The sequence below is a fragment of the Manis javanica genome, chromosome 1, assembly GCF_040802235.1.
Source record: "Manis javanica isolate MJ-LG chromosome 1, MJ_LKY, whole genome shotgun sequence".
NCBI lineage: Eukaryota > Metazoa > Chordata > Mammalia > Pholidota > Manidae > Manis > Manis javanica.
In genome coordinates, this window is record NC_133156.1 from 162,528,936 (window position 1) to 162,548,360 (window position 19,425).

Below are 19,425 nucleotides of genomic sequence, written 5' to 3' on the forward strand. Positions count from 1 at the left end.
TGGAAGGAAGTGGTAGTTTCCCTAAACTTAGTTTAAAACCTCTCATTATAATAGGAAAAATACACATCAGTGTTTACCATCTGGGTCCAATGGATCCTTTTATGTGTTTTTATTTTAAGTAATTTCACAAATAATACAGAAATAATGATACAGTGTAAAACAACTTTATTGTAAATTTTAATAAGAACTAAATGACAAATTTAGTTTGTCATTGCAATGACAAATTTTTAGTCCACATGTTTCTGGTTTCATAGGTAAAAAAATGGGCAGTGTCTTTTGGCTACAACTAACTGCTCAACTCATGCATGAACCTGAGACACATCCTGCTTGTAAATTCTAATTCCATAGTTCAAATACATCTCAACAGATTCTAGTTTATCATTACTTCTGTTTTTTCTGAATGTACATCATTGAAACACAAGACTTTTGGGACTTCTGGCTCAAGATGGCGGCATGAGTAGAGCAGCAGAAATCTCCTCCCAAAACCATATATATTTTTAAAAATACAACAAATACAACTATTCCTAAAAGAGAGACCAGAGGATACAGTACAACAGCCAGGCTACATCTACATCTGTGAGAACTCAGCATCTCATGAAGGGAATAAGATACAAAGCCATGACCCAGTGGGACCCCAACTCACTGGTGGGAGGAAAAGAGTGGGGGTGGAGAGGGAGTGGAAGCACAGGACTGCTAAATAACCAACCCTAGTAATCTGCACTGGGAGCACAGATGCATAGTGCATGGTGTGCTGGATATTAGAGAAACGGAAGGGTAGGGTCTGGGATGGAGACTGCAAGCGGGTCACAACAGCCAGCTCCCCTGCAACAAAAGACAAGTGGGTGCTTTTTAAAAGTCTTAAAGGGACAGGGGCTCAACAGCTGAACAAAATCGTCCCAGCATGCTCAGCCAGGCAGGCTGGGAATCTTGAGGAAATTTGAGCCCCTTAACCCCCTGGAGGGTAAAGCAACCCAGAAGCCCCTCATGTAGATAAGCAGCCTGCCACTAGATCCCCCTGACTGGCGCTACAGCAAACCGGCTGACCCACCACAGCTGCAGAGAAGTTGAAAAGCAGCCCTGCACACAGAAACCACACAGAGTCTCCTCCCAGTGCACAGCTAACTGGGACAGGCAGCGGGAGCTGGAGCAAGGTCCGGAAGGCATGAAGGGGCACTGTTCTCACAGGAGAACACATCCAGCGTGGCTGCAATTCCCCACAGTGCTCTAAGGCTAGTACGAGGGTGGCCCTGCCCATGGCAGCTCAGGAGATTGTCCCAGAGTCTGCTTCTGGTGTGCAGGTAACTGACACAGGAAGCAGAAGCTGGAGCAAGGTCCAGAAGGCATGAAGGGGCACTCTTCTCGCAGGAGACAATGCCCAGTGTGGCTGCGACTCCCCGCCCCCCTGCCCCCTGCAGTGCTCTAGGCTAGCCTGAGGGAGGCCCCACCCACGGCAGCTCAGGAGATTGTCCCAGAGTTGGTTCCTGGTGTGTGGGTAACTGGCACAGGCAGCAGAGAAGGGCAAGGCAACCAACCACCTCTATAGGGTATTTTAAAGGGAGTGCTCTAGATGGAAGCACTCCTAAGACTAAATAGATGTCACCAGAGAAAATAAAATCACAGCAAAGAAAACAGACCAACCAAATACTAACTAAAGGCAAAAAATAAAATCAACTATTCACAAAAGCAGTCAAAGGAAACACAAAAGAGTACAGAATGAAACACCTAACATATAAAGAATGGAGGAGGAAGAATAAGAAGGAAGAGAAATAAAGAATCATCAGACTGTGTTTATAATAGCTTAATGAGAGAGTTAAGGTAGATGATTAGATTGTAAAGAAGCTACCCTTGAACCTTTGGTAACCACAAATCCAAAGCTTCCAATGGCAACAAGTACATATCTATCGATAATCACCCTAAATGTAAATGGCCTGAAACCACCAATCAAAAGACACAAAGTAATAGAATGGATAAAAAAGCAAGATCCTTCTATATGCTGCTTACAAGGGACTCACTTCAAACCCAAAGTTATACACAGACTAAAAGTGAAGGGATGGAAAAAGATATTTCATGCAAACAATGGGGAGAAAAAAGCAGGTGTTATAGTACTTATATCAGACAAAATAGACTTCAAAACAAAGAAAGTAACAAGAGATAAAGAAAGAAATTACATAATGATAAAGGGGGCAGTCCAACAAGAGGATATAACCATTATAAACATATATGCACCCAATACAGGAGCACCAATATATGTGAAACAAATACTAACTGAATTAAAGGAGGAAATAGAATGCAATGCATTCATTTTAGGGGACTTCAACCCACCACTCACTCCAAAGGACAGATCAACCAGACAGAAAATAAGTAAGGACACAGAGGCACTGAACAACACACTAGAACAGATGGACCTAACAGACATGTACAGAACTCTACACCCAAAAGCAGCAGGATACACATTCTTCTCGTGCACATGGAACATTCTCCAGAATAGACCACATACTAGGCCACAAAAAGAGCCTCAGTAAATTAAAAAAGATTGAAATTCTACCAACGAACTTCTCAGATCACAAAGGTATAAAACTAGAAATAAATTGTACAAAGAAAACAAAAAGGCTCACAAACACATGGAGGCTTAACAACATGCTCCTAAATAATCAATGGATCAATGACCAAATTAAAACAGAGATCAAGCAATATGTGGAGACAAAACAACAGCACAAATCCCCAACTTCTGTGGGATACAGTGAAGGCAGTTCTAAGAGGAAAGCATATTGTAATCCAGGCCTATTTAAGGAAAGAAGAACAATCCCAAATGAATAGTCTAAAGTCACAATTACTGAAATTGGAAAAAGAATAACGAATGAGGCCCGAAGTCAGCAGAAGGAGGGACATAAGACAGATCAGAGAAGAAATAAATAAAATTGAGAAGAATTAAACAATAGAAAAAATCAATGAAACCAAGAGCTGGTTCTTTGAGAAAATAAACAAAAAAGATAAACCCCTAGTCAGACTTATTAAGAGAAAAAGAGAATGTATACACATAAACAGAATCAGAAATGAGAAAGGAAAAATCATAACGGACCTCACAGAAATACAAAGAATTATTAGAGACTACTATGAAAATCTATATGCTAACAAGCTGGAAAACCTAGAAGATATGGACAACTTCCTAGAAAAATATAACCTTCCAAGACTGACCAAGGAAGAAAACAGAAAATCTAAACAGACCAATTACCAGCAACAAAATTGAATTGGTAATCAAAAAACTATCGAAGAACAAAATGCCCAGGGCAGATGGATTCACCACTGAATTTTACTGGACATATAGAGAAGACATAATACCCATTCTCCTTGAAGTTTTCCATAAAATAGAAGAGGAGGGGATACTTCCAAACTCATTCTAGGAAGCCAGCACCACTCTAATACAAAAACCAGGCAAAGACCCCACCAAAAAAGAAAACTACATACCAATATCCCTGATGAACATAGATGCAAAAATAACAAATTATTAGCAAACCAAATTCAAAAATACATCAAGAGGATCATACACCATGATCAAGTGGGATTCATCTCAGGGGTGCAAGGATGGTACAACATTCGAAAATCCATCAACATCATCCACCACATCAACAAAAAGAAGGACAAAAACCACATGATCATCTCCATAGATGCCAAAAAAGCATTCGACAAAATTCAACATCCATTCATGATAAAAACTCATAATTAAGTGGGTATACAGGGCAGGTACCTCAATATAATAAAGGCCATATATGACAAACCCACAGCCAACATTATACTTAACAGCAAGAAGCTGAAAATTTTTCACCTAAGATCGGGAACAAGACAAGGATGCCCACTCTCCCTATTTCTATTCAATGTAGTACTGGAGGTCCTAGCCACGGCAATCAGACAAAACAAAGAAATACAAGGCATCCAGATTGGTAAAGAAGACATCAAACTCTCACTATTTGCAGATGACATGATTTTGTGCATAAAAAAAACCCTAAAGAATCCACTCCAAAAGTACTAGATCTAATATCTGAATTCAGCAAAGTTGCAGGATTCAAAATTAATACACAGAAATCTGTTGCTTTCCTATACACTAACAATGAATTAGCAGAAAGAAATCAGGAGAACAATTCCATTCACAATTGCATCAAAAAGAATAAAATAGCTAGGAATAAACCTAACCAAGGAAGTGAAAGACCTATACCCTGAAAACTACAAGACACAAGAGAAATTAAAGAGGACACTAACAAATGGAAATTCATCCTATGCTCTTGGCTAGGAAGAATTAATATTGTCAAAATGGCCATCCTGCCTAAAGCAATCTACAGATTCAATGCAATTCCTATCAAAATACCAACAGCATTCTTCAACGAACTGGAACAAATAGTTTTAAAATTCATATGGAAACACAAAAGACGCTGAATAGCCAAAGCAATCCTGAGAAGGAGGAATAAAGCAGTGGGGATCTCGCTTCCCAACTTTGAGCTCTACTACAAAGCCACAGCAATCAAGACGATTTGGTACTGGCACAAGAACAGACCCACAGACCAGTGGAAGAAAATAGAGAGTCCAGATATTAACCCAAACATAAGCAGTCAATTAAAATATGATAAAGGAGCCATGGATATATAGTGGGGAAATGACAGCCTCTTCACCAACTGGTGTTAGCAAAACTGGACAGCTACATGTAAGAGAATGAAATTGGGTCATTGTCTAACCCCATACACCATAGTAAATTCAAAATGGATCAAAGACCTGAATGTAAGTCATGAAACCATAAAACTCTTAGAAAAAAACATAGGCAAAAATCTCTTGGACATACACATGAGCACTTCTTCATGAACATATCTCCCTGGGCAAGGGAAACAAAAGCAAAAATGAACAAGAGGGATTATATCAAACTAAAAAGCTTCTGTACAGCAAAGGACACCATCATAAAACCAAAAGACACCCTACAGTATGGGAGAATATATTCATAAATGACATATCCAGTAAGGGGTTAACATCCAAATTATATAAAGAGCTCATGCACCTCAACAAACAAAAAGCAAATAATCCAATTAAAAAAAGGGCAGAGGAGCTGAACAGACATTTCTCCAAAGAAGAAATTTAGATGGCCAACAGACAAATGAAAAAATGCTCCACATCGCTAATCATCAGAGAAATGCAAATTAAAACCACAATGAGATATCATCTCACACCAGTTAGGATGGCCACATCCAAAAGCAAACAACAACAAATGTTGGTGAGGATGTGAAGAAAGGGGAATCCTCCTACACTGCTGGTGGGAATGTAAATTCATTCAGCCATTGTGGAAAGCAGTATGAAGGTTCCTCAGAAAGCTCAAAATAGAAATACCATGACCCAGGAATCCCACTTCTAGGAATTTACCGTAAGAATGCAGGAGCCCAGTTTGAAAAAGACAGATACACCCCTATGTTTATCACAGCACTATTTACAATATCAAAGAAATGGAAGCAACCTAAGTGTTCATCAGTAGATGAATGGATAAAGAAGATGTGGTGCATATACCCAATGGAAGAAAACAAATCCTACCGTTTGCAACAACATGGATGGAGCTAGAGAGTATTATGCTCAGTGAAATAAGCCAGGCAGAGAAAGATAAGTATCAAATGATTTCACTCATCTGTGGGGTATAAGAACAAAGAAAAAAACTGAAGGAACAAAACAGCAGCAGACTCACAGAACCCAAGAATGGACTAACAGTTACCAAAGGGAAAGGGTCTGGGAAGGATGGGTGAGAAGGTAGGGATAAGGGGGGAAAAGGGGCATTATGATTAGCAGACATAATGTAGGGCGTGGGAGGCACAGGGAGGGCCATACAACAAAGAGAAGACAAGTAGTGATTCTATAGCATCTTACTATGCTGATGGACAGTGACTGTAATGGGGTATGTGGTGGGGACTTGATGATGGGGGGAGTCTAGTAACCATAATGTTGCTCATGTAATTGTAGATTAATGATACCAAATAAACAAAAATCCCAATAGAAAAAAACAAAAAACAAAAAACGAAGACTTTTGGAAACTTGTAGCTCCTAATTTTGTTGAAGAGAGGAAGGCCATCTTTTCTACTAAGTTGCAAAACATTTTCATTATTAAATTTATAAACACCATTTAGAGTGATCAATGAGGATTTTTCATTTGTACTTCATTTCTTTCTAATCATTTTTGTGAACACACCAGCCTTTATGTGTCTACTTATGAGCCTCTCCAGTAAATCCTGTTGCACAAATGCATAATAAACAAAAGAATACTTTTACCCATCCTTTTAGCAAAACGGTATGTTTTGGGTTCTTATGGCAAACTTTGTGATGAAGTCCTTCCAGCTGTATAGCTAACCGCAGGGAAACGCTGTATGTCCTTTTTGTTCTTAGAAATTGTTCATTCATTGAATCTTTTTTGTTTTGCTTTTTAAAAAATATTTATTTGAAATAATTATAAAATTATAGGAAGCTACAAAAACAGTACAGAGAGATGCAGTGTAACTGTCATCCATTTTCCCCCAGTGATTACTTCTTATGATGTTATGTATGTATAATGTACAGTGTCCAAATCAGGAAATTGACTTTGGTACTTTAGATGTGTATAGTTCTGTGCCATGTTCTCACATGTGCAGATGTTGTAACCACTACCACTAACAAGATATAAAACAGTTTTATCAGCACAAAGATCTGTCTCCCTTGCACTACTCCTTTGGAGTCATACCTGCTCCTCCATCCCCATCATCCCTTACTTCTCACAACCGCTAATCTGTTATTCATCACTATAACTTTGCCATTTTGGAATTATACAGTATGTGACCTGTTGAAATCAACATTTTTCACTCAGCTTGAGGTCCATCCCAATTGTTTGGTGTTTTAGTACATCATTCCTTTTTATTGCTGAGTAAGATTCGCTGGTGTGTTTGAAAACATTGTAGCCAGCATATAATTGGATCATGTATTTTAATTCACTCTACCAATCTCTCTTTTCATTAGCGTTTGTCCACTATTTACACTTAATGTGGTTAGTGATATTAGGCTTAATGAAGTCTTGTCATTTTATTTTTGTTCACTTTGTTCCTTTTGTTCTTTGTTTTTCTGTTTTCTTTTACTTCTTGTAGGTCACTTGGACATGTAAAAAATGACATATTATTTATCCATAGTGCTTGTGAGTATATCCCTTTCTTTGTACAGGTATTGTAGTGATTGTTTACATTTATATTTTATCATTTTTAATTTATAATTTATTACTGTCTATGGCTGTTGCACTTCATCAGTTTGAGGGAAATGCAGGAATCTTACCCCTTTCAAGTCCCTTTACCCTCCTGAGTTTATAATTGTTCTAAAAATTATTTCCTCTGCATCAAGAACCACATCAGGCAATGTTACACTTTTTGCTTCGGTCATCAAACATAATTTGAAAACTCTTCAAGGGTAATTTAGCCAGATAGGGAATGCCACTTCCTTCTGGCTACCTTTGTTTTGGATGAGTTACCTATGGTAGTTCAAATAGTTTTTTATTTTTCTTAGAAGGTAGTGTGTCCTTTCTGTCTGCGTGCTTTCAAGGCTTTTTCTTTGTCTCTAATTTTCTGAAGTTCATTTACGGTGTTACTCAGCATGGATGATGGATGTCTTTGGGCTTATCCTGTGTGGGGTTTTCTCAGCTTCTTGAATCTTTATGTAGGTTTGTCCTTTGCCAAATTTGGGAAATTTTAGCCATGATTTCTTCAAACACTCCACCCTATCCTCTTTCATTTTTACTTCTGGGACTCTGATGACAGGAATGTTAGATCTCAGATCTTTTGTCAAAATTCCAAAGATCCCTGAGCTTCAGTAAATTTTTTTTCCAGTCTTTTTTCTCTCTGTTGTTCAGATTGGGTAATTTTGCTTGTCTTTCTCAAGATTCTTTGATGGTTTTCTTCTGTTCTCTTTATTCTGCTGTTGAGCCCATCCATTAAGTTTCTTGTTTCACTATTTTCTGTTCCAAAATTTTCATTTGTTTCTATAATTTGTATCTTCTTTGCATAGGGTTTCTATTTCTTTTTATCTGTTTAGTTTGCCCACTGAAACATTTTTATGATGACTGCTTTAAAATCCTTATCAGATAATTCCAACATCTGTGTCATCTTGGTGTTAGCATGAATTGATTGTCTTTCTCATTCAAGTTGAGATTTTCGTGCTTCTTAGTTGATGACTTGTGGGTGTACGCAGGTCCATTTGGAGTATTATATTAATGAGATTCTGGGTGTTATTTAAATTGTTAATCTTAGCTAGTCTTTTCTGACAATATTCTGGGAGGGGAAGGTGGGGGGTGCCACCTCATTACTGCCAGGTGAGCATAGATGTCCAGGCTTCTTAGTTGGCCTCTGTTGATACCCAGCAGGGAGGGGCTCCTCTTTATTCCTGTGCAGGGGTGGGAAATTGGTTCCCTGTTAGGCCTCTGCTGACATCATTTTGTCTGTTAGGGGTAACAGCCTGTTACTGCTCTCCATGTGGCCTCCACTGACACCTCATCAGGGGCACACATTACTGCTGGAAGGTAGTGAAGTCCTGGTTCTTCACTCAGTCCTCTGTCATAACACCCGTGTGTGTGTGTGTGTGTGTGTGTGTGTGTGTGTGTGTGTGTGTTTTTACAGCTGAGCAGAGGTAGAAGTCTAGACTCCCTACTTCCTCTGTCGTAACACCCGTGTGTGTGTGTGTGTGTGGTTTTTTACAGCTGAGCAGAGGTAGAAGTCTAGACTCCCTACTTGGCTTTTGTCAGTGGAGTGGGGATGGGACCATGTTTTTTTTTTTAAGGTGTTTGGCTGGAATAGAGCTGTTAATTATCTCAAAGTCCTCTGTGTTGCCAGGTCGCCCTATCCTTAGTCCTTTGGCTGGAGACAGCAGGATGTTCTTGGGATGTTCTGTGTTCTCCTGCTGGTGTTCCCAGGGTGCTGGCTTCTCCAGTACACAGGCTAAAATACACGGGGCAAAAAAATGCCCTCAGGGAGCTTGCCGTTGTGTCCTTCCTTGGACCTCTTTCCATCTGCTGCCTTTGTTCCACCTTTCAGAGTCTTCTTTATGTTTGTTTAATCTGTCTTGTCCAGGGTTTTTATTGTTCTCTGTGGGAAGATTAGGGAGAAGTGTGTCTGTTCCATCTTGGTCTGTAACTGGAAGTCCTGATCTTGAACTCAAGAATATTCATTTAGGATATTGTTGCCTGAAGACTTGTAGTCTGAGATTGCAATTTTATAATCAATTTCACCAACATTGTTAGAGTTTGCCGTGGTATTATCTGCCTCTCTACTTTCATTTTCTGATTTACCTAATAATTGTGAAATATTTTCCTCTGTCAGTTTCCTTTTCTTTGCTGTTATGGGTACAAGAAGGAAAAATCCTAAATTCTCAGTTGTTGTTAGTAAAGGTTACAAAAGACTACGAAGTTGAGTGTCTACAGGCAAGTGGACTGTTTATGTCAATTGGAAAAAAATTGAAACAAAGACAGCAGGGAAGATGAGGATATTGGGGGGGCAGTGGATGTGGGGAGCATGAATGATAGGAAAGAAGAAAGATGAGAGATGGGAACTTTGTTATTGAAAGTGGGAAGTCCACAAGGAAACGCGGAAGAGTTTGAAAAGGGTTTTACAGAAGAGTATCAGGAGAGAAAGGTAGAAGAGAAGGACCAAGAGGAAAGGGAGGAGAGGGAAGAAGCAAGCATGCAATGGGTCCCAAAAGGAACGATCAGATCCCACCGGGAGACAGGGTCAGAGGACACCCTGTTTGTTGGCAGAGCTGGTCAGTAGTGTAGGGTGGCTTAAGTATCGGTAGTCTGCTATTTAAATAAAGATGATTCTAATGTAGAATAAAATGCTCTGCCTTGAGGGATTCTTCATAGGAAATACATATTATATCTCTTAGAATACAAAATGTTTTTTCTTTTATGAATGAAACACTTATGAAAAATGTCTGCCAAAATTTAAGTACTTAAGGAAGATAGTTTATAACCATCTGATAATGTTTACTCTGTGTTCCTTATGGCTTGTTAAACTTCAAAAAGTGAAGTTGAATAAAATCATTGTCAGTATTTTTTAAAAGCAGAGAACTGTTTAAACATATGGCTTAGTCTACTGTAATGAATATTACGCTAAGCCATGCAATCTATTTTTTCTGATCATTTTACTTTGGTAGTGGAATTTGGGACTTTTTGTTAAAATTACTAAAAAGATACTGCCCTATCCTCAAGGGAAATCAAGGAAAATGATTGCAGCTGTTTAGATTAAGAAACTATTTCTAAGAAAGTGTTTGTTATAGGTATATACTCATCATTTGGTTGTCTTAAGTCATTGTGCTTTATAAGTTCAGTAGATAGATTTTAACTTATTAAACCTTTGCCTGGAAATTTGTTTTGAATGACATTGTTAATAATTATATTACTTAGGGGACTGTTTACAAATAGTGATCGTGTTCCGGAAAAATTTTCAACCTTAGCATATCTGGTATTCACTAGTTAGGGTCCGGTTTTGTAAGCATAGTGAAAACATGTAAGGTAACAAATGGAATTATATCATTTGCTTTAATTTAAATAGAGCATATGATTCTGTATGCCTGTGAACTCCATTTTCCTTTTGAGTTTGGAACTACGCAGATTTTTTCATAATCCATGCTTATGTGGTATATGCTGACTAGAATACTCTAAAAACAGGGAATGATCTCATTAATTCAACATAACTCTTTAAAAAAGATATTGGAAATAGGTGCCCACAGGATATTTTGAAATCCCTCTCCACCCCAAGTGTAATCTTGAGGTTTATGGCCTCAATTATCAGATGGTTATAAACAATTTTCCTTAAGTACTTAAGTTTATTGGCAGTACTTAAACTTATGATTTATCTTAGGGTAGAATTTATCTTTTTTACAAGAGTTTTCTCACTTAGGATTAAGAGATGACTTCATTTATTCTTCCATTATAGGCCTTGTAGTTTTCATCTAATAAATCTTGCATCTCTTGTTACAGTTTTGTTATAGTAAAATTTATAGTTATGTGTTTGTGAGTAGTATCTTTTTTTTTTGAGAGGGCATCTCTCATATTTATTGATCAAATGGTTGTTAACAACAATAAAATTCTGTATAGGGGGGTCAATGCTCAATGCACAATCATTAATCCATCTCAAGCCTAATTCTCGTCAGTCTCCAATCTTCTGAAGCATAACGAACAAGTTCTTAGATGGTGAACGAATTCTTACATAGTGAATAAATTCTTACATGGTGAACAGTACAAGGGCATTCATCACAGAAACTTTCGGTTTTGATCACGCATTATGAACTATAAACAATCAGGTCAAATATGAATATTCGTTTGATTTTTATACTTGATTTATATGTTGATCCCACATTTCTCCCTTTATTATTATTATTTTTATTTTTAATAAAATGCTGAAGTGGTAGGTAGATGCAAGATAAAGGTAGAAAACATAGTTTAGTGCTGTGAGGGCAAATGTAGATGATCAGGTGTGTGCCTATGGACTAAGTATTAATCCAAGCTAGACAAGGGCAGCAAAACATCCACGGATGCAGAAGATTTCTCTCAAAGCAGCGGGGGTGAGGTTCTGAGCCTCACCTCTGTTGATCCCCAATTTCTCACCTGATGGCCCCCCTGCAACTGTGCCTGTCTTAGGTTGTTCCTCCCTTGAGGAATCTTACCCGTCTCTGGCTAACCAGTCATCTTCCCGGGCCATACAGGGAAATGTAAAGTTGGTAAGTGAGAGAGAAGCCATATTGTTTGAAAAGGTTAGCATTTTACTTCTTTGCAGATTTATGCCCTGTGGCTTCTATGCCCAGCACTTGTCTCTAGGTATCTTTACCACCTGGAGGAATTATGATACTCAGTAAATTTGATATGAGGCACGAATTCTATTTAAGGGTTGTAATTAGGAAGGAAGAAGAAAAGCTATAGAGGTAGCATATGGAAGAAAACATGGGAGGATTGATTATTTCTTTGACATATCTTCTTGTAGAGTACCTTAAGTATGTATAGGTTTTAAACTACTAACTAATTTGCACACACATATTAACATAATAGGAATACGGTGACATAAACAAAGCAAATCTATAATTACCATCCATCCCCAGTGAAGCCAAGAAAACCATTTAGGCACCCTAGGCATTTGTGGAAATTTGTCTATGATATGATGGATATTGTCCAACTGTACTTGAACAGTCTGAGAGAAATAAGACAAATTAAAGCAGCCCATTTCTGGGATCTGTTCACATCCCATATGTTCTTTTAACCGTAGATAGTCTATAGTCATAAGATTTTGGAGTGCTACAACTTGCACCCCTCCCAACTCCTGGTTGAGTTCCAACAGTACAGATCCGGTCAAATTCATTGTCTCACTGTATGCACATGCCAGCCTAGACATCTCCCTCCTCATTCCAGTGGCAAGTCCAGGAAACGGTGGGGTGGATGCAGCCACAACCGCAGCATCGCCCAGATCCCTGTGGAGGCTTTTTGTTGATCATCCCCCTGGCACAAGTCCTCCAGAGAGTGCTGATGCCGGAAGCTCCTCCTCATATCGTATCTTAGTTCATTTTCTGGGTATCCAAGCTAGGCCTTGATCTTCTGCATAGAAACAAACAGACCCTTTGCCCACACTTTGACATGCCCTCTATACCACTGTGCAGAACTCATTGGAGGTCAGCACACAGGAACTGCTTTTTTTTTTTTTATTAAGAGAAAGGAATATTATCAGAAAAGAGTACCTCCATAGCTGATCATCTGACACCCTTTAAGTGATCAACATTAAGGATATTTAAAGCATGCGTTGATCTTTGATTTACTAATAGTTTTATCCTATCAAGGAGTAATCCCCCTTTTCTTTCTTTCTTTCTTTCTTTCTTTTTTTTTTTTTAATCTTTAATCTACACTTACATGAAGAGTACTATGTTTACTATGCTCTCCCCTATATCAGGTCCCCCCTAACAACCACATTACGGTTACTGTCCATCAGCTTAGCAAAATGTTGTAGAATCCCTACTTGTCCTCTCTGTGTTGTGCAGCCCACCCTCCCTTTTCTCCCTCCCCCCATGCATGCTAATCTTAATTCCCCCCTTCTTCTTCCCCCCCTTATCCCTCCCTGCCCACCCATCCTCCCCAGTTCCTTTCCCTTTGGTACCTGTTAGTCCATTTTTGGGTTCTGTAATTCTGCTGCTGTTTTGTTCCTTCAGTTTTTCCTTTGTTCTTATACTCCTCAGATGAGTGAAATCATTTGGTATTTCTCTTTCGCTGCTTGGCTTATTTCACTGAGCATAATACTCTCCAGCTCCATCCATGTTGCTGCAAATGGTTGGATTTTTCCACTTCTTATGGCTGAGTAGTATTCCATTGTGTATATGTACCACATCTTCTTTATTCATTCATCTACCGATGGACATTTAGGTTGCTTCCAATTCTTGGCTATTGTAAATAGTGCTGCGATAAACATAGGGGTGCATCTGTCTTTCTCAAACTTGATTGCTGCGTTCTTAGGGTAAATTCCTAGGAGTGGAATTCCTGGGTCAAATGGTAGGTCTGTTTTGAGCATTTTGATGAACCTCCAAACTGCTTTCCACAATGGTTGAACTACTTTACATTCCCACCAGCAGTGTAGGAGGGTTCCCCTTTCTCCACAGCCTCACCAACATTTGTTGTTGTTCGTCTTTTGGATGGCAGCTCTCCTTAGTGGTGTGAGGTGATACCTCATTGTAGTTTTAATTTGCATTTCTCTGATAATTAGCGATGTGGAGCATCTTTTCATGTGTCTGTTGGCCATCTGTATTTCTTTTTTAGAGAACTGTCTGTTCAGTTCCTCTGCCCATTTTTTAATTGGGTTATTTGTTTTTTGTTTGTTGAGGTGTGTGAGCTCTTTATATATTCTGGACGTCAAGCCCTTATCGGATCTGTCATTTTCAAATATATTCTCCCATACTGTAGGGTTCCTTTTTGTTCTATTGATGGTGTCTTTCGCTGTACAGAAGCTTTTCAGCTTAATGTAGTCCCACTTGCTCATTTTTGCTGTTGTTTTCCTTGCCTGGGGAGATATGTTCAAGAAGAGGTCACTCATGTTTATGTCTAAGAAGTTTTTGCCTATGTTTTTTTCCAAGAGTTTAATGGTTTCGTGACTTACATTCAGGTCTTTGATCCATTTTGAGTTTACCTTTGTATATGGGGTTAGACAATGGTCGAGTTTCATTCTCCTACATGTAGCTGTCCAGTTTTGCCAGCACCATCTGTTGAAGAGACTGTCATTTTGCCATTGTATGTCCATGGCTCCTTTATCAAATATTAATTGACCTTATATGTTTGGGTGAATTTCTGGAGTCTCTAATCTGTTCCACTGGTCTATGGCTCTGTTCTTGTGCCAGTACCAGATTGTCTTGATTACTATGGCTTTGTATAGAGCTTGAAGTTGGGGAGTGAGATCCCCCCTACTTTATTCTTCTTTTTCAGGATTGCTTTGGCTATTCGGGGTCTTTGGTGTTTCCATATGAATTTTTGAATTATTTGTTCCAATTCATTGAAGAATGTTGCTGGTAATTTGATAGGGATTGCGTCAAATCTGTATATTGCTTTGGGCAGGATGGCCATTTTGACGATATTAATTCTTCCTAGCCATGAGCATGGGATGAGTTTTCATTTATTAGTGTCCTCTTTAATTTCTCTTAAGAGTGACTTGTAGTTTTCAGAGTATAAGTCTTTCACTTCTTTGGTTAGGTTTATTCCTAGGTATTTTATTCTTTTTGATGCAATGGTGAATGGAATTGTTTTCCTGATTTCTCTTTCTATTGATTCATTGTTAGTGTATAGGAAAGCTACAGATTACTGTGTGTTAATTTTGTATCCTGCAACTTTGCTGTATTCCGATATCAGTTCTAGTAGTTTTGGAGTGGAGTCTTTAGGGTTTTTTATGTACAGTATCATATCATCTGCAAAGAGTGACAGTTTAACTTCTTCTTTACCAATCTGGATTCCTTGTATTTCTTTGTTTTGTCTGATTGCCGTGGCTAGGACCTCCAGTACTATGTTAAATGACAGTGGGGAGAGTGGGCATCCCTGTCTTGTTCCCGATCTCAGAGGAAATGCTTTCAGCTTCTCGCTGTTTAGTATAATGCTGGCTGTGGGTTTATCATATATGGCCTTTATTATGTTGACGTACTTGCCCTCTATTCCCATTTTGCTGAGAGTTTTTATCATGAATGGATGTTGAATTTTGTCAAATGCTTTTTCAGCATCTATGGAGATGATCATGTGGTTTTTGTCTTTCTTTTTGTTGATGTGGTGGATGATGTTGATGGATTTTCGAATGTTGTACCATCCTTGCATCCCTGGGATGAATCCCACTTGGTCATGGTGTATGATCCTTTTGATATACTGTTGAATTCTGTTTGCTAATATTTTATTGAGTATTTTTGCATCTACATTCATCAGGGATATTGGTCTGTAATTTTCTTTTTTGGTGGGGTCTTTGCCTGGTTTTGGTATTAGGGTGATGTTGGCTTCATAGAATGAGTTTGGGAGTATTCCCTCTTCTATTTTTTGGAACATTTTAAGGAGAATGGGTATTATGTCTTCTCTGTGTGTCTGATAAAATTCCAAGGTAAATCCAACCGGCCCCGGGGTTTTGTTCTTGGGTAGTTTTTTGATTACCGTTTAAATTTCTTTGCTCGTAATTGGTTTGTTTAACTTTTGTGTTTCTTCCTTGGTCAGTCTTGGGAGGTTGTATTTTTCTAGGAAGTTGTCCATTTCTTCTAGGTTTTCTAGCTTGTTGGCATATAGGTTTTCAAAGTAGTCTTTAATAATTCTTTGTATTTCTGTGGAGTCTGTCGTGATTTTTCCATTCTCATTTCTGATTATGTTGGTTTGTGTTGATTCTCTTTTTCTCTTAATAAGTTTGGCTAGAGGCTTATCTATTTTGTTTATTTTCTCAAAGAACCAGCTCTTTGTTTTGTTGATTTTTGCTATTGTTTTATTCTTCTCCATTTTGTTTATTTCTTCTCTGATCTTTATTATGTCCCTCCTTCTGCTGACTTTAGGCTTCATTTGTTCTTCTTTTTCCAGTTTCGATAATTGTGATGTTAGACTATTCATTTGGGATTGTTCTTCCTTCTTCAGGTGTGCCTGGATTGCTATATACTTTCCTCTTAAGACTACTTTCGCTGCGTCCCACAGAAATTGGGGCTTTGTGTTGTTGTTGTCATTTGTTTCTATATATTCCTTGATCTCTATTTTGATTTGTTCATTGATCCATTGAGTATTTAGTAGCATGTTGTTAAGCCTCCATGTGTTTGTGAGCCTTTTTGTTTTCTTTGTAGAATTTATTTCTACTTTTATACCTTTGTGGTCTGAAAAATTGGTTGGTAGAATTTCAATATTTTGGAATTTACTGAGGCTCTTTTTGTGAGCTAGTATGTGGTCTATTGTGGAGAATGTTCCATGTGCACTTGAGAAGAATGTATATCCTGTTGCTTTTGGATGTAGAGTTCTATAGATGTCTATTAGGTCCATCTGTTCTAGTGTGTTGTTCAGTGCCTGTGTGTCCTTACTTATTTTCTGCCTGGTGGATCTATCCTTTGGGGTGAGTGGTGTGTTGAAACCTCGTAAAATGTGTGCATTGCAGTCTATTTCCCTCTTTAGTTCTGTTAGTATTTGTTTCACATATGCTGGTGCTCCTGTATTGGGTGCATATATATTTAGAATGGTTATATCCTCTTGTTGGACTGAGCCCTTTATCATTATGTAGTATCCTTCTTTATCTCTTGTTACTTTCTTTGTTTTGAAGTCTATTTTGTCTGATATTAGTACTGCAACCCCTGCTTTCTTCTCACTGTTGTTTGCCTGAAATATGTTTTTCCATCCCTTGACTTTTAGTCTATGCTTGTCTTTGGGTTTAAGGTGAGTTTCTTGTAAGCAGCATATAGATGGGTCTTGCTTTTTTATCCATTGTATTACTCTGTGTCATTTGATTGGTGCATTAAGTCCATTTACATTTAGGGTGGCTATTGAGAGATATGTACTTATTGCCATTGCAGGCTTTAGATTTGTGGTTACCAAAGGTTCAAGGTTAGCTTCTTTAGTATCTTACTGCCTAACTTAGCTCGCTTATTGAGCTGTTATATACACTGTCTGGAGATTCTTTTCTTCTCTCCCTTCTTATTCCTCCTCCTCCATTCTTCATATGTTGTGTGTTTTGTTCTGTGCTCTTTTTAGGAGTGCTCCCATCTAGAGCAGTCCATGTAGGATGCCCTGTAGAAGTGGTTTGTGGGAAGCAAATTCCCTCAGCTTTTGCTTATCTGGGAATTGTTTAATCCCACCATCATATTTAAATGATAGTCGTGCTGGATACAGTGTCCTTGGTTCAAGGCCCTTTTGTTTCATTGCATTACGTATATAATGCCATTCTCTTCTGGCCTGTAGGGTTTCTGTTGAGAAGTCTGATGTTAGCCTGTTGGGTTTTCCTTTATAGGTGACCTTTTTCTCTCTAGCTGCCTTTAAAACTCTTTCCTTGTCCTTGATCCTTGCCATTTTAATTACTATGTGTCTTGGTGTTGTCCTCCTTGGATCCTTTCGGTTGGGGGTTCTGTGTAATTCCATGGTCTGTTCGATTATTTCCTCCCCCAGTTTGGGGAAGTTTTCAGCAATTATTTCTTCAAAGAGACTTTCTATCCCTTTTCCTCTTTCTTCTTCTTCTGGTACCCCTATAATACGAATATTATTCCTTTTGGATTGGTCACATAGGTCTCTTAGTGTTGTTTCATTCCTGGAGATCCTTTTATCTCTCTCTATGTCTGCTTCTATACGTTCCTGTTCTCTGGCTTCTATTCCTTCAATGGCCTCTTGCATCTTATCCATTCTGCTTATAAATCCTTCCAGGGATTGTTTCAGTTCGGTGATCTCCTTCCTGACATCTGTGATCTCCCTCCGGACTTCATCCCATAGCTCTTGCATTTTTCTCTGCATCTCATCCCATTGCTCTGGCATTTTTCTCTGCATCTCTGTCAGCATGTTCATGATTTTTATTTTGAATTATTTTTCAGGAGGACTGGTTAGGTCTGTCTCCTTCTCAGGTGTTGTCTCTGTGATCTTTGTCTGCCTGTAGTTTTGCCTTTTCATGGTGATAGAGATAGTTTGCAGAGCTGGTACGAGTGACCACTGGAAGAGCTTCCCTTCTTGTTGGTTTGTGGCCTTCCTCTCCCCCTTCGCAAGGTGCTGGGTTCTTGCAGGTGTGGATGTGGTCTGGATGTTGTCCTGTGTCCTCTGGTCTCTATTTTAGGAAGAGTTTTCTTTGTATATTTTCATAGCTCTATGTGTTTTTGGGAGGAGATTTCCAGTGCTCTACTCATGCCGCCATCCTGGCTTCGCCCCCTTGAGTAGTATCTTTTTAACATCTCATTTATTATGAATTTACACATATGAATAAGTGCCTAACCCATGAATGTGTAGGAATTATTTTATCTAACCCTATGCAGATCAGTAAATTCTAGAAACTTGCTAATACCTTAAAGCCCCCTTTTTTGGCCATTCCTAATCACAATCCCCTTTCTCTCTTCTTCCCTCCTAAAGCTAGATTTAAGGTGGATACAGCTATTCACATGCATTCATCATTCAATATAGGGAAGCAGAAGAGTTAAGCAGGAGAGATTTTTTTTCGTCTGCCACAGAATTCTTAAGAGATACTATGTGGGCCTTTCTGTAAGAGACAAGGAACAATATAATTGACTTTTAAGGTTAACTTTATGAAACATGTAGATTTATTTCGTATAATTCTGTTTCTTATTGAGTCTGTCCTTGAATAAAGTAGAGATTATAAAATTAAATAAAAATAGCCTTTCCAAGGTTTGTTTAGTTTAGATGTCAAAATAATTACCCTTGGTTTATCTAGGTTAATAGAGAAGTTGAAAAACATTGTTGTGGTTTCTCCTCTCTGGCTTAGTGAGGTGAAAATTGCTCATACCATTCCCATAGCCTCAGCTACCTTTCAGCACTGCTGATCAAGATAAATGAATGGTTTTTCTTTACTGTCTCTTAGATTTTTGTGTCTGGTTCTCTCTCTCTTCACTGCACTTTGTCTCTGAGCTGTCTCAGGTTGTTGTTTCAATGCCTACATTTATCCTCATAAAATTCCTGACCTGTGATTCTCTCAAGTTAAAATGAATGTCTTTTTAATTTTGAGGTATCATTGATAACACTCTTATGAAGGTTTCACATGAAAAGCATTGTATTTACTACATTCACCTGTATTATCAAGTCTCCCCTACAACCCATTGCAGTCGCTGTCCATCATCATAGTAAGATGCCACAGAGTCACTACTTGTCTTCTCTGGGTGCCACACTGTCTTCCCCAAGGCCCCCCCCCCCACAGCATGTGTGCCGATCATAATGCCCCTCAATCCCCTTCTCCCTCC

The 19,425-nt window shown here is 38.6% G+C and overlaps 1 protein-coding gene across 3 annotated transcripts in view; it reads left to right on the forward strand.

Annotated features, from left to right (window-relative positions):
• Positions 1–19,425, forward strand: part of MGAT4A (alpha-1,3-mannosyl-glycoprotein 4-beta-N-acetylglucosaminyltransferase A) — a 139,468-nt gene that overhangs the window by 42,844 nt on the left and 77,199 nt on the right. The window lies entirely within an intron of this gene.